Genomic DNA, 15,680 nt, shown 5'->3' with positions numbered 1-15,680 from the left:
AGTTCATTATGGAAGCCATCGTCTGGTCCTCATAAAGGTTACTGGCTCTTGGAGGCCTGTCCATGACAGGACATGTTAATGGTTGATGTTGCACGCCACGCCGTGAAGAAGAAGGGGCCGTGGTTGCAAACGATGCGGTGTGAAATGACTTCAGACGTGTTTGGGAAATCTCGTCACCTACTGACACCAGCAGGGGAGGAGGAGATGATGGCGTTGGATGAGCGTTGTCACTCACCTCTCGGATTTTAACCCCCGCTGCACTTCCTTTGTACAGAAATAGGCCCTTAACATACAAGATTGAGCCCTTCTTTTTCTTTAAGGTTGTGATTTATAAAACCTCCAAACACAGAGGGTGCTTTTAGAGAAAAAAAAAAAAGAGCGGCCTCTTTCAGGGCCTTGTGGGCGAAGCCTTTCAACTTTCACATGAGAAAAGTGAGAGGATGCAAAACTTCCTGGTAATGAATGGACGCCTCAGATCCACTTTGGGGAACATCCTTTTCTCATTATATCGCAATAAATTTCTCTAGATGTGGCCTATATTTAGTGCGCTCCTGATCCTGGCCCAGAGATATGTGCCTCCTAACTCATGATTCCACCCTCGTCCTTCTGGCACCGCAGCGCTTTTGCTCTGAGACGAAGCTTTTTTCAGAGTGGAAAATGAAGTCACAGCCTCAGACTGCAGCGCTTGTTGGCACCGTGTGTGAGCTTAGGTGAAAGAATGCCCTCTGCTTTTTATACAGCATCAAATTTAGGAAGATCTCTGCAGGATGCCAGCTGCGTTGTACTGTGACCAATCTGCAGAAACTAAAAAGTGAGAGAAAGCTGGGGTAGAAGCTGTTTACATCTCAGAGTAGTTGTTGAACATTTAGCTCCATCTGAAATCACTCAGCCTCCCCACATCTTCTCAGGAAACTGAAGACACCGATGTCCTCCATGTAAGGTTACTATGACCTGAATTTAGCACTCTTTGTAAATGTAGCATCTTCTAACATCAGGATGGACCGATGCCTCAGAACGATGAACCCACAGTCTTTTTCTTTTTATCAGTGTCATGTGTCGTAGTTTTTGTTTACATTTTAACAACATTTGCAAGTCACAGAAACTCAATTTACCCTGTCCAGATCATCAATAATCTATAGAATGTCTATCTTATTTTTCAATTTTGACACAATATATGACATAAAGCAGTACAATGTATATAGTAGTAGATAACAAAGTATAATAAAATACAATTATTACTATTATTAATTACTGTTAGCCTGTAAAAAAGGGTTACCATTGAATTTTAACTTGGAAGGCTAGACAGATTTTTTATATTTTTAGTGTGTTTTATTTCACCTTTGATTTAACATGTACTTATAGTGTTAAGCTTTGTTTTAAATGAAATGGCTAAAAGTAATACCTGAGGAGAAGGACTTGGCACCCCTGCCATAGATGATGCGATACAAAATGGTACAATATGATACACTACGATACAATATAATGTGATTGGATACATTTGATATGATAATTGATACTATATAAGCAGTGCTAGGCACTGTTTCTCTAATCCGCTAACAGCTAATAACAGAACTAGTTTTTTGTTTAGCAGATTTGCATGTTTGCTAACTTTAGAAACCGTTAGTGGACCATTTAGCTTCCCGTAAATAAGGTTTCACCAACTTTAAGTCAGCTAACAAAATTCATAAACTTCAGTGTTCAGTTATCTCTCAGGTTAAAAATGGCTGTTAGAACTGCAAAGGTTGCAGACCCCTAAAATGATAAAATGTAGATAAATAAAGACATGACACAAGAAAACATTGTATGACAGTAGATAATATACTTTATACTTTATAACATGTTATGAAATGATGTCACAATGTAAATGATGTGATATAAAAACTAAAATACATTTAAGATACTGAAATTATAAAGAATATAGTTTGTTCTTTCCAGTATTTTCTCTATTTGTAACCTCCCCATTCAGTTTTTAACTCGACCCAAAGTTTCGACCCAGTAACCGGAACCCTTGAAGGCGCAGCACTTCGTTTAGGTGCTGTTATTATTTATGTTTTTTTTTTCCTGCAGAATGATTGACAAATGAACTGAATGAATGAACTTTCTACATGATGCACTTTGAACACTTTTATTAACATATACCAGTTTTTCATGATTCAACCAATCCAAACCCTTTGATTTCTTCCAACCATGCCCTAAAATCAGACAAAAAAAAAATCTTACGGGGGATTTTGAAAGCTATAATAAGAGCTGACGGTGTTTACGTCTGTACGGGTCAGAGCCTTTTTAATGGCACCACAGACGTAAACATGTGATTGAGACCAAATAAACTGCAGCCGATGAAGGAGTGTGTCACTCAGAGCAGCTGATGGGTTTTTAACAGCGTTTGGATGGAGCTTCGTGGAGATACGTAATAACTGTTGGTTTAGGGCCTAATGAGTGCTGTTGACAGTGGGTCAGACTTGAGCTTTAAACCACAACAAATGTCACAAAGTAAATTAAAACTGCTTTTGTTTGTTATTTCACCTAACTGGAAGCTCCATGAGAAGTGATTGCTTCTCGTTGTGAAACTAATGTGCTTCTTTCATGGCGAGAAGCGTTATAAATGGAGGCGTGGCCTGTCTCACATTTTCCGGGCCTAAAGCGGATGACGTCAGTCGACCCACACCCAGCCCCCTGTTCAGACGAGTGGTGGTTTGATTTTGATTGAGAAAGGGGTGCTGGTGATGCGAAAAGAGAGGCAAGAGACCGATGTCCCTGCAGAGATGCAAACAATCCTCCCATATGTACCTCCTCAAAAGGAGACCAAAACAATATTTGGTTCCCACAGCATTTATTCATCCTGTTATACATCAGAAAGTTGTCATCAGCCTTTCCCTGATATAAATCAGTGCCAGGATCACAGCAGAGAGGAGGAGGAGGGTTCCTAAATCTAACAAAATCTAACACTTGAATCGTGGTTGTTCTGGCAGCCTGGGGGCACAGCGGCGGGCTCCAGGCGTCAAGGCGCCACCTCAAATTCTCTGCTGTGGTCGGGTACGGTCTCTCTCCACATGGCACTCATTTCTGACTGCCTGAGCTCCAGCGTGAGAGTCTGCCTGCCTCCTCCAGCGGCGGAGGAGATGCCTGAACAATTACGACGGCAATTAGGGAGGGGGACGGCGGGTGGATCTCTGCAGCGAGGGCCCGCACCGGCGATCAGATGACGTGGACAGAGCCCCGTGCCACGGAAGAAAGGAATAATTTACAGCTGGCAGAAGGACGCTTCTGCAGAGCAAACAGCCTGAAAGAGAGGAGAAGAAAAGAAAAGTATGGCGCCAAAGATCATCAAAAGCTCAGATAAAAGTGACACGTCTCACTCCCGCCCATATTCTGGAGATTTTATTTTATTATTTGTGTCATATTTGAGGAGGCAATTAACCCATTAAAGGCTGATGCAAGAAAGGAAAGTCAGAAAAATTTATGTATTTTTCTGTTTGTAGGATGCTTTGAACTAAACTATGACATTTTGGGGTTTCTGAGCTTTTTTTACATCCTGCCCTTATGTTCTGGTTTTTCAGGTTTTTGTCTTTCACGTTTTATAGCATCAAACTAATCTTTAAGTTTCTGATGATTTAATGTTTTAAGGGAAAAATCTATCCAAACCAACCTCACTTTGTGTAAAAAAGTAATTACCCCCTAAAACTGGTTGTTCCACCCCGCTATCAAGTGTTTATAATAACTGGTAATGAGGCTTGAATGGCGTTGCAGAATTCCACACTGAAGAGCATGTCACAAGGCATCTTGATCAGATTTAAGTCCAGACTTTGACTAGGCCACTCTAAAATCGTCATTTAAAGTTTTTTTTTATCCATTCAGAGGGGGTCTTGCCGGTGTGCTTTGGATCATTGTTCTGTGAGCTTGTGTCTAAGGTCACAAACTGAGGGTCAGAAGTTCTCCTTCTGGACCTTCTGGTAGAGAGCAGAAACCACGGCTCCATCAAATTATGCAAAATGTCCAGAATTCTGACACAGCAAAGCAGCCCCAGATCATTACACTACCACCACCGTGTTTGATTGTTGGTATGATGTCATGCACTCTAAAAATAGTGTTAGTTTTACACCAGATGTGATTAATGAATCAATCAGTCAATCAGATTTTATTCCTAGAGCACGTTTTCATGAAATATAATGTTACAAGAAATGTTAGAGAAATTGAAACAAGACAAAAACTAGCAAACATACAGAAACATAACCATTAAACAATTTAAATAACATGATTTTTAGACAACTAGAATAAAAGAAATACAATCATAAATGAGGATATAAACAACATGAAAGACATCAAAACTCAAAATAAAGAGTTTAACTGTATGACAGCAAATAGAGATAAAACATATAGATGTGTTCTACTTTATGTCTCGTCAGTCTGAAGATTGTTCTCCATAAAGTCTCGTGGATCATCAAGAGGTTTTTTGGTCATCAGTGGTTCTGGCCTTGGATCTCTCCCATGGAGGCCATTTTGGCCCAGTCTGTCTTTCTTACTGTTGAATCGTGAACTCTGACCCTAACTGAGGCCTGCAGAGCATTAGATGTTGCTCTGGGTTCTTCTGTGACCTCCTGTATGAGTTGTCGATGCCTCTTGGTGTAATCTTGGTGGGCCAGCCTCTTCTGTGAAAGTTCTTCACTGTTCTTGTGGATAACTGTTCTCACTGTGGTTCCCTGGAGTCCCTTTCCAGACTGATCAGAATCAGAATCAGAATCAGAATCAAAAAAGCTTTATTGCCAAGTACGTTTTTGGACATACAAGGAATTTGTTTTGGCGTAGTCGGTGCAATACAATACAAATTAAACAGTATAAACATATCTACAATATAATATAAATATATGTGCACAGTTTTAAGTGAGTGAGAGTAAGTATAGAGCAGTATAAGATGCAAGAGCAATACAACAGTGCAGGTGATCATTGTGCAAGTATGGCAGTGCAAGTAAAGCAGGAGTCCATGCTGAACGTTAATGTAACGCATAGAGTTACAGGTTACAGGTGTCCTGTCAGCAAAAACAGGGGGGGTGTGGGGGAAAGGGAGAACGTCAGGGTGGTTTCCGGGCTTTGTTAACCAGGCTGGTGGCAGATGGGAAAAAACTGTTCTTGTGGCGTGAGGTTTTGGTCCGGATGGACCGCAGCCTCCTGCCAGAGGGGAGAGTCTCAAAGAGTCTGTGACCGGGGTGGGAGGGATCAGCCAGAATCTTCCCTGCCCGCTTCAGGGTCCTGGAGGTGTACAGTTCCTGGAGCGACAGTAGACTGCAGCCAATCACCTTCTCAGCAGACCGAATGACACGCTGCAGCCTGCCCTTATCCTTGGCTGTAGCAGCGGCGTACCAGATGGTGATGGAGGAGGTGAGGATGGACTCAATGATGGCTGTGTAGAAGTGCACCATCATAGTCTTTGGCAGGTTGAATTTCTTCAGCTGCCGCAGGAAGAACATCCTCTGCTGGGCTTTCTTGATGAGGGAGCTGATGTTTGGCTCCCACTTGAGATCCTGGGAGATGATGGTTCCCAGGAAGCAGAAAGATTCAACAGTGTCAATTGTGGAGTCACAGAGGGTGATGGGTGCAGGTGGGGCTGGGTTCTGCCTGAAGTCCACAACCATCTCCACTGTCTTTAGAGCGTTGAGCTCAAGGTTGTTCTGGCTGCACCAGTCCAACAGATGGTCCAACTCCCATCTGTACGCGGACTCGTCACCATCAGAGATGAGTCCGATCAGGGTGGTGTCGTCCGCAAACTTCAGAAGCTTGACAGACTGGTGACTGGAGGTGCAGCTGTTGGTGTACAGGGAGAAGAGCAGAGGAGAGAGAACACAGCCTTGGGGGGAACCGGTGCTGATGGTCAGGGAGTCAGAGACGTGCTTCCCCAGCCTCACGCGCTGCTTCCTGTCAGACAGGAAGTCAGTGATCCACCTGCAGGTGGAGTCGGGCACACTCAGCTGGGAGAGCTTCTCCTGTAGCAGAACTGGGACGATGGTGTTGAAGGCAGAGCTGAAATCCACAAACAGGATCCTGGCATAGGTTCCTGTGGAGTCCAGGTGCCGGAGGATGAAGTGAAGGGCTAGGTTGACTGCATCATCTACAGACCTGTTGGCTCTGTAGGCAAACTGCAGGGGGTCCAGGAGGGGGTCGGTGATGTCTTTTAGGTGTGAGAGCACAAGGCGCTCAAAGGACTTCATCACTACAGAGGTCAGGGCGACGGGTCTGAAGTCATTAAGCCCTGTGGTCCTTGGCTTCTTGGGAACAGGGACGATGGTGGAGGACTTGAAGCAGGCTGGCACATGACATGTCTCCAGTGAGGTGTTAATAATGTCTGTGAAGACTGGAGACAGCTGATCAGCACAGTGCTTCAGGCTGGCTGGTGAGACAGAATCCGGACCAGCAGCTTTCCGGGGGTTCTGTCTCCTGAAGAGTTTGTTGACGTCCCTCTCCTGGATGGAAAGAGCCGTCCTCGGCATGGGTAGGGGGCTGGTTGGGGGGAACTTCAGGGTGGGGGTTGAAGGTGCCAAGGCCCCTCTTGAGGTTGGAGAGATGGGGGTGGTGGATTGTGGCTGCAGCTGTTGAGGTGCGTTGTGGGGGATGGTTGCACGACTGTCCCTTTGTCTTTCAAAGCGGCAGTAGGTCGTTGGCGAGGCGTCGGTCGTTGATGGAGTGGGGGGCTTTCGGCTTGTAGTTGGTGATTTGCTTGAGCCCTTTCCAGACAGACGCAGAGTCGTTGGCTGAGAACTGGTTTTGGAGCTTCTCAGAGTACAGTCGTTTGGCCTCTTTCACTGCCTTGCCAAACTTGTACTTGGCCTCTCTGTATATGTCTTTGTCCCCACTCCTGAAGGCCTCTTCCTTATCCAGTCTTAACCTTCTGAGTTAAGCTGTGAACCAGGGTTTGTCGTTGTTGTAACTCACCCTGGTGCATGATGGTACACAGCTGTCCTCACAGAAGCTGATGTAGGAAGTCACAGCCTCTGTGTACTCGTCCAGACTGTTGGTAGTAGTCCTGAACACATCCCAGTCTGTACAGCCTAAACACGCCTGGAGATTCTCCACAGCCTCACTGCTCCACTTCCTTGGCGTCCTCACAACAGGTTTGCAGAGCTTTAGTTTCTGCCTGTATGCAGGAATCAGGTGGACCATGATGTGGTCGGATTGGCCCAGTGCAGCACGTGGGACGGCGTGATAAGCGTCTCTGATGGTGGTGTAACAGTGATCCAGAATGTTGTCCTCTCTGGTCGGACATTTAATAAACTGTCTATATTTGGGGAGTTCGTGGGTGAGATTACCTTTGTTAAAGTCACCAACGACGATTACTAAGGAGTCTGGGTTGGTCCGCTCCACACTCAGTATCTGGTCGGCGAGCATGCGCTGTGCGACCTGCACGTTAGCTTGCGGCGGGATGTAAACACCGACCAGGATGAACGAAGCGAACTCACGGGGGAAATAGAAAGGCTTACAGTTTATGATGAAGGATTCCAGGTCTGGAGAACAGTGCTGCTGAATCACTGTCACGTCGTTGCACCAACCACTGTTGAGGTAAAAACAGATTCCTCCACCTTTCACTTTGCCGGAGAGTTCCGTGTCTCTGTCCGCTCTGTAGAGCTGGAATCCTGCCAGCTGCAGCGCAGAGTCCGGTATTAATCCACACAGCCACGTCTCCGTGAAGCACAAAACTGCCGATGGATAAAAGTCCCTGTTTTTCCCCAACAACAGTTGTAGTTCCTCCATTTTGTTGGGAAGTGAGCGCACGTTCGAGAGAAATATTCCAGGTAACGGTGTTCGTAGTCCACGCTGGCGAAGACGTACCAGCACCCCAGCCCGTTTCCCTCTCTTCCGGCGTTTCACCGCGTGAAGAAAGGTGAGCGCACCTTTGACCAGAATGTCCAAAAATTCCAGAGCAGTAGGCAGAAAAGTGGGAAATAACTCCTCTGGTGTAGTAGCCCTGATGTTCATAAGTTCTTCTCTGGTGAGAGAGCTCAAGGTACCATCACAGAAGACCGTTTTAAAGCAAAAAACAAAACAAAACAATGCGCACCAACACGCCGAGGCGACCATCTGCGGCGCCATTTTGGATCTTATCCAAGGTGCCACTTACTATTTTTATCATCTGCTGAGGTTTTTTTAGCCTACTTCAGGTTGTCAGACCGGTTCCTATTTAGATGATTTCTTGATTCTACGGGTCAAGCTCAAGAAATCAAACTCATGCTGTTGTTCTCTGTTATTGAATTTAATGTTATGACCTGAAAGACTTCAGTGTGACAAAAGAGCAATAAAGCAAAGAAACCATTAAGGGGGTAAATATTTTGACACCGCACCATATCAACACTCATGCGTTTGGTGTCAGGAGGTTAAGGCATTCTTGTCTGCAGCTTTGGCTGCAGCAGCACTGTCTGAAAGACAAAAAGCTTTGCTGATAAGCTCCTTCAGATGACGGATTGCCTCTTTATTGTTCACAGTTTGTCATTAGCTCATTTTTTCCCTGCAGTTGCATGAAGAAATAAAATCATAAACCTTCACCCAGACTGGCTGACGGCCTCACAGGCTGCAGAAAAATTAGACTTCTTGGACCTCCTCCTCTCTATCAAAACTTTCCTCGTGTTTATTTTTCCTCCTGCCGCTTCCGCTAACTTTTAATGTAATATTCCCTCATAAAACGAGAAGTAGGAGCTTTATCCTTCTGTCGAATTAAAGGCGAGTCTTGACGTGACCTGTCAGGCGAACACACAAAATGCAACGCCTCTTTGCAGACGAGCAACTTTGATCTTGACCCATTTCTTCCTAACAGCTTCTCCGGCGGGGGGACGTGTCACCGAGCAGACAGTTACAGACGTTTCAAACATCCACCGGACAATGCAGCGTGCCGGAAAAGCCTCCAACTGCCCAATTACGTCGGATTTGTTTGTGGTTTCACCTAGAATAAACAAGACACCGATGTCCGCCTCGCTAATGCCTCCTTTTAAAAACATCTGACTGGCAGAATAAGCTTCAAGCGTTCATCCAATGACCTGCAGAGTGTCACCCTTTGCAGAAAATCTCTTATTTTTCTGATCAGAGCTCATGAAGAGGGAATTGTGGCCTATTTCTTTGGAGAATAACCTCTTTATTTGCAATTAATCCTCACTCCTCTGAGCTCTGCCTTCAATTTAGTGGAAGAAGACATAGAAGGTTAGAGTTACTTAACCTCAGGCCTTTGACAAAAAAAATAAAAATGAACCCAACCTAGATTCTTAAACTGACTGACGGAGAGCAATTTTCCAACTTTGATGTAATAAAATGGCACAATTAAGTCATTTATGCTTCCTACATTTTAATGTCTGCTAACAATTGTGTCACATTTGGATATTTAATCAGCAACAGTGCAGTTTAGATGGGATTGCAGCTACTTTATGCCAGGATTTTACACATTTTGCTGCTTTTAACATTAAACAAGTCAAACACCCATTTTAGGCTTTGAATACAGTTTAAAAGGGTTTAATTTAAATGAACAGGAACATTTTCCTGGTTTAAACACACCAACAATGCTAAATTAAAACAAACACAAGGAGCCTGAACAATTAATAAGTTTTATCTCCTGGAACATTTATTGCAAAAATGTACTTTAGCCCCAGTTTTTAAATTTAAGATCATCTGGTGAGTCCTGTTAGGGTGCAGACCCCATTTCATTGCTACATATTAAATGTAAAAGATTTCTGTTCGTTTGATTTGAAAATTAGCATTTTTAGGCAGGAATGTCCCACCTACACACCAAGTTTGTTAGAAAAAGAGTTCCAAACAAGACTGGACTCACATACAGGTCCTTCTTAAAATATTAGCATATTGTGATAAAGTTAATTATTTTCCATAATGTAATGATGAAAATTTAACATTCATATATTTTAGATTCATTGCACACTAACTGAAATATTTCAGGTCTTTTATTGTCTTAATACGGATGATTTTGGCATACAGCTCATGAAAACCCAAAATTCCTATCTCACAAAATTAGCATATCATTAAAAGGGTCTCTAAACGAGCTATGAACCTAATCATCTGAATCAACGAGTTAACTCTAAACACCTGCAAAAGATTCCTGAGGCCTTTAAAACTCCCAGCCTGGTTCATCACTCAAAACCTTAATCATGGGTAAGACTGCCAACCTGACTGCTGTCCAGAAGGCCACTATTGACACCCTCAAGCAAGAGGGTAAGACAGAGAAAGAAATTTCTGAACGAATAGGCTGTTCCCAGAGTGCTGTATCAAGGCACCTCAGTGGGAAGTCTGTGGGAAGGAAAAAGTGTGTCAGAAAACGCTGCACAACGAGAAGAGGTGACCGGACCCTGAGGAAGATTGTGGAGAAGGGCCAATTCCAGACCTTGGGGGACCTGCGGAAGCAGTGGACTGAGTCTGGAGTAGAAACATCTAGAGCCACCGTGCACAGGCGTGTGCAGGAAATGGGCTACAGGTGCCGCATTCCCCAGGTCAAGCCACTTTTGAACCAGAAACAGTGGCAGAAGCGCCTGACCTGGGCTACAGAGAAGCAGCACTGGACTGTTGCTCAGTGGTCCAAAGTACTTTTTTCGGATGAAAGCAAATTCTGCATGTCATTCGGAAATCAAGGTGCCAGAGTCTGGAGGAAGACTGGGGAGAAGGAAACGCCAAAATGCCAGAAGTCCAGTGTCAAGTACCACAGTCAGTGATGGTCTGGGGTGCCGTGTCAGCTGCTGGTGTTGGTCCACTGTGTTTTATCAAGGGCAGGGTCAATGCAGCTAGCTATCAGGAGATTTTGGAGCACTTCATGCTTCCATCTGCTGAAAAGCTTTATGGAGATGAAGATTTCATTTTTCAGCACGACCTGGCACCTGCTCACAGTGCCAAAACCAATGGTAAATGGTTTACTGACCATGGTATCACTGTGCTCAATTGGCCTGCCAACTCTCCTGACCTGAACCCCATAGAGAATCTGTGGGATATTGTGAAGAGAACGTTGAGAGACTCAAGACCCAACACTCTGGATGAGCTAAAGGCCGCTATCGAAGCGTCCTGGGCCTCCATAAGACCTCAGCAGTGCCACAGGCTGATTGCCTCCATGCCACGCCGCATTGAAGCAGTCATTTCTGCAAAAGGATTCCTGACCAAGTATTGAGTGCATAACTGTACATGATTATTTGAAGGTTGACGTTTTTTGTACTAAAAACAATTTTCTTTTATTGGTCGGATGAAATATGCTAATTTTGTGAGATAGGAATTTTGGGTTTTCATGAGCTGTATGCCAAAATCATCCGTATTAAGACAAAAGACCTGAAATATTTCAGTTAGTGTGCAATGAATCTAAAATATATGAATGTTAAATTTTCATCATGAATTATGGAAAATAATGAACTTCATCACAATATGCTAATATTTTGAGAAGGACCTGTATGTGAGTCCAGTCTTGTTTGGAACTCTTTTTCTAACAAACTTGATGTGTAGGTTGGACATTCCTGCCTAAAAATGCTAATTTTCAGATCAAACGAACAGAAATCTTTTACATTTAATATGGAAAATAATGAACTTTATCACAATATGCTAATATTTTGAGAAGGACCTGTATACACTGTTGCACAATTATTAGACAAGCCTTGTTTTTATTAATCACCATCTACAGTGCTCTCGGTTCACGCAGCATGGTAATAAACCCCGAACAGGAATGTTTAGGAACGTAAAAGTGAGGTTTTGGCTTTCTTGGGAGAATATCTACCAGCTCATCTTTAATAATACCAGCCCATTCCAGTACCCCACCTCCACCTTGTTGGTGTCTGACTGGAAGTAGAGCTCTGTGCCTGTTACTGATCCAGCCACGGGCCCATTCATCTGGTTCCGTCATCAGTCCATAAAACCTTTGCAAACCATGTCTGCAGATATTTCTTGGCCCAGTCTAGATGCTTCAGCTTGTGTGTCTTCTTGGGTTTCAGCCATGCATACCTTGGCCATGTCTCTGAGCTGAACATCTCGTACTTCTAGGTCCTCCAAGTAGGTTGCAGATATGGAACAAGACAGCACTGAACGATAATGGGTTCCTGGTAGCTTCACGCCTGATTCTTCTCAAATCCCTGGCAGGTAATTTGCGTCTTGCGACACTGTTGACTATTTGCAACAAAACGCTTAATGGTTCTGTGATCACGTCCCAATATCTTAGTAATTTTAATAGTGCTGCATCCCTCTCAGAGACTTTTGGTAAGTTTCAACTTTTATAAGTCAGTTTTTTGGCCCATTTTGCCTAAAAAAAAGAAGCTGCACACATTGATAAAGGGTGTTTTAACCTCCTCAGGCCACACCTTCCCTCAATACACAGATACACATCACCTGTTATGGTTAAATGCAATTAACATTCAAGTTTATCCAGCTTGGAGTTAGAAAATATGTCTAAAAATTACGATATGGTCAAAATACTGACTCACCAAATAATCTTTGACCATCATCCAGGATTTAAAACATATTTTAACCATTACATCAGGATCGAAGTGCAGTTTAGGAGCAATAGTAAGTGTGATTTCATTTTAAGGTATTTATTAGACCTGTGATGTGGGGTTTAGTGGAGTTGTTCCAAGCAGTCAAGATATAACTCTCTGAAAGCTTGGACCACATCATGGATTTGGCAGTGAACAAAAATCAGTCTAGTTAAAAATGGAAATGTTTCTTTTTTTTTTTTTTTTTTGTTATTTTATTAAGTGGGGTTTGGCAGAATATATGTGAGCAGTCAGGATATAACTTTGAATGTCTTAATTTAGGGTAATCATAGGCTTGGACCACAGAGTGAATTGTGAATAAAATTGTCTGGTAAAAGCAGCAGGTTTTTATTTATACATGACTTACTTGGAGTTTGAGGGAGTATTTATGAGCAGGCAATTTATAACTGCAATTGTCTTTATTTTGGATAATTGGAGGCAGTTCAGGTACTGAGCAAACAGGCTGGTAAAAACTGTCAATCCATGTGCTCTGTGACTTTCTTCATTTGTGCCCATCAGGTTAATCAGTTATGCAGGTTAAGGATTAAGGAAGAAATTAAAAGTAAAATTTGTGTTTAAAGTGGTGTAAATGTTTGGGTTTCTCTACATCTTCCATACATCAAGACCCAAATATTAGATTTTTTCAGTAGTGCTTTTTACCATTATGGGAATTCAGTTTCAAAGCATTTACCTAACAGTGTTTTATTATCTGTATGCTTCACAAATTGAAACAACATGAGGCTGAAGTTTCTTCTTATTCGGCAGTTTGGTAAAGGACTACTTCCATGTTTTTTTGAGGGGCATCTAGAGTCATTTAAGTCAGTTCTAAAATGAGACAAAAACCATCAGCAAAATCTAAACTGTTCATTTTTTAAAAGTAAAAAAAAAACACTGAATGGCCCTTTCTCTGCCAGTATGTATGTATCCGATAGTAAATTAAAGGAAAATTATGTCATTTTTGGGGACCAACACAGGATTACTGTAAACCTCAATGATTTTAACTTAAAGTAAAAAATTAATAAAATATATGAATGACAGAAATCAGGTTTAAATTAGTCCGGCGCTGACTAGCTGAGCGCTGTTATCCTCAGGTAAGATATTTACTGTTAATAACAACTCCACATACCCCGCTCCAAAAGATCTGAACTAAATATTTAAATAAAACATCTGAATAAAACTTGTTCTTCAGTAAATGTTTTAATGGTTTCACATTGATTTATTTGCAAGAACATTTTAAAACTGAAATCTGATTTAGTCCTAGTTACCGTTTGATAGATGGTTTATCTGAGTGCTGTTTCCTTTGGGTAAGATACTTATATTGTGAAAAGCTCCACAGAACCCCACTCCAAAAGATTAATCCCTGATTATTTGCTGTTTAATGTTACATTTGTTCCTGGAGCATCTTCTGCTATCAGAACCATAACCAGATATATCTTTGTAGATACACAACTAAAGCAAGTAAAAAAAAGGTACAAAGAGATGCATGGGGATGAAAAAGGTTTCTGTAAAACCATAATGTAAATTTTCCTGGATTTTATCATTAATTGGAGCATTTTCATGTCAATTCCTTGTTCAGATAACTCGAAAATGTTTAACTTAAAATAAAACCAACTTCTTAAAGCTTAGGTCTGTGGGAGAATCTCTCAACTGATACTGATAGTTTTGCTAAAGAAAACTAGTTTTTAGTGTGTTTCTGTTGGTTTTTCCAGTGCATGGATGTTTGTATTTGTTGGATGATGGCTTCTCCCTGGAGATATTAAAATTCCTGAGGGGCTGCAGCAGACTGACGGGTGGCGATGACAGTTTAAGCAATCCGGGCACTCCTCCAAATTGATTAACATCAGTCCTGTGTGTGCAAGAACGTATTGATAGAGGGTTAGCTCAAAAAGCTACTGAAGTAATAAACTAGGAATTGTACTCTTGTGTGGCGATAATTACAGTAAAGTATAAGTTAAATTAAATTGAGTTTGGCTAAAAAAAACTCAGCTGATTGGACACAGACTGCAGACCTAGACCAAGAAGAGCTTCAGGCAAAATAAACCTTTTTATTTTTACTCATAAACACACTGTTTTCATATAATCTGTGAGGGACCAGCGTGCCACTTTTGGCAAATAATCACAAAAAGTGAAATTGGGCCTTTCTTCCAAGGCTGTAATGATAAATGAGGCTGTTTTCCTCCTCGGTTTCTTGAAGAAAACCTCACAAACGCGCCACATTTTCCTCAGAAAACTCCACTGAAATATTCAAGAGCATCCTCCAGCCGCCATATTTTCATTTTTATTGTCCGCGATATAAAGAGAAGCAATTATTTGATTTCAGAGTTATGAAAACATGTATGCTATGAGGAAACAAGCAAGTTGAGCTTTAATTGGTGCTATTCTTCACGGCGCTGGCAAGGTGCTTACCTCTTTGGCACCTTTTTTTCCTCCTCATAAAATTACACATTCATATTCCTGAATGAAGATGGAAATTTAATTTTGCTTTATTCTGCCATAATTTGAATACATGATGTGTACCTGCGAACTGCTGTTTATTCAACTCTACACTAATGCAACTATATTGCTTTCAGTAATATGGAAAAATACTTTCAATTAATACAGTAAATTTTGAATTAATCCACTTTTTTCTTGGTTTCCCGACTATGGAAGATGCATTGAGTGGAAGCAGCTGCCAGTAAAAAGACATAAACAGAACTTAACGCTAAATATCACATTGTGCATAATTGTTTGGTGATTTTAATCTTCATTTTCTGGCTCATCTTCATGTCTTTATCATTACTGAGGGAGAGCGAGCCGACTCGGAGACCAGATTCCAGCCAAACTGAGACCACGTTGAGACGGAAAACCGGAGCGAAATTAAATCATGTCCAAGTTCGGTGATCCAGATGTATGTGTTTACCGCAGAGCGGAGAATTAATGCCCAAATTAAGGGGAGAGCTCATTTGTCTGTGGTGTTGCAACAAACGCTTTCCCAACACCGTATTGAACCGTCGTGGCAACAATTTAAGGAAACCGATGTGGGATCCATGAATCAAACTTTATTGATGCTTTGAAGGCTCTAATAACACACTGGAGTTGATTAGCTGACCAATTTATTGACCCTGGAACTTAAATAAATAAATTCTTTGAGAACCACAAAGAAGGCATGTCACTGTCTTTAAGATATAGTATTTGTTTTATTTAATTTTTTTAGCTTCAAATGAATCT

The 15,680-nt window shown here is 42.1% G+C and overlaps 1 long non-coding RNA gene across 1 annotated transcript; it reads right to left on the bottom strand.

The window, feature by feature from the left end:
• Nucleotides 1-2,813: 2,813 nt before the first annotated feature.
• LOC124861848 lies at nt 2,814-12,243 on the bottom strand. The gene is made up of 2 exons (XR_007036769.1): nt 11,950-12,243; nt 2,814-3,280 (listed from the first exon to the last, which is right to left on the bottom strand). It is a non-coding gene; the product is annotated as an uncharacterized LOC124861848 (long non-coding RNA).
• Nucleotides 12,244-15,680: the final 3,437 nt, after the last annotated feature.

The sequence above is a fragment of the Girardinichthys multiradiatus genome, chromosome 24 (assembly GCF_021462225.1).
Source record: "Girardinichthys multiradiatus isolate DD_20200921_A chromosome 24, DD_fGirMul_XY1, whole genome shotgun sequence".
In the NCBI taxonomy this organism is placed as follows: domain Eukaryota; kingdom Metazoa; phylum Chordata; class Actinopteri; order Cyprinodontiformes; family Goodeidae; genus Girardinichthys; species Girardinichthys multiradiatus.
Note: the sequence above shows the minus strand (reverse complement) of the source record. Positions and strands in the feature narration are given on the sequence as shown.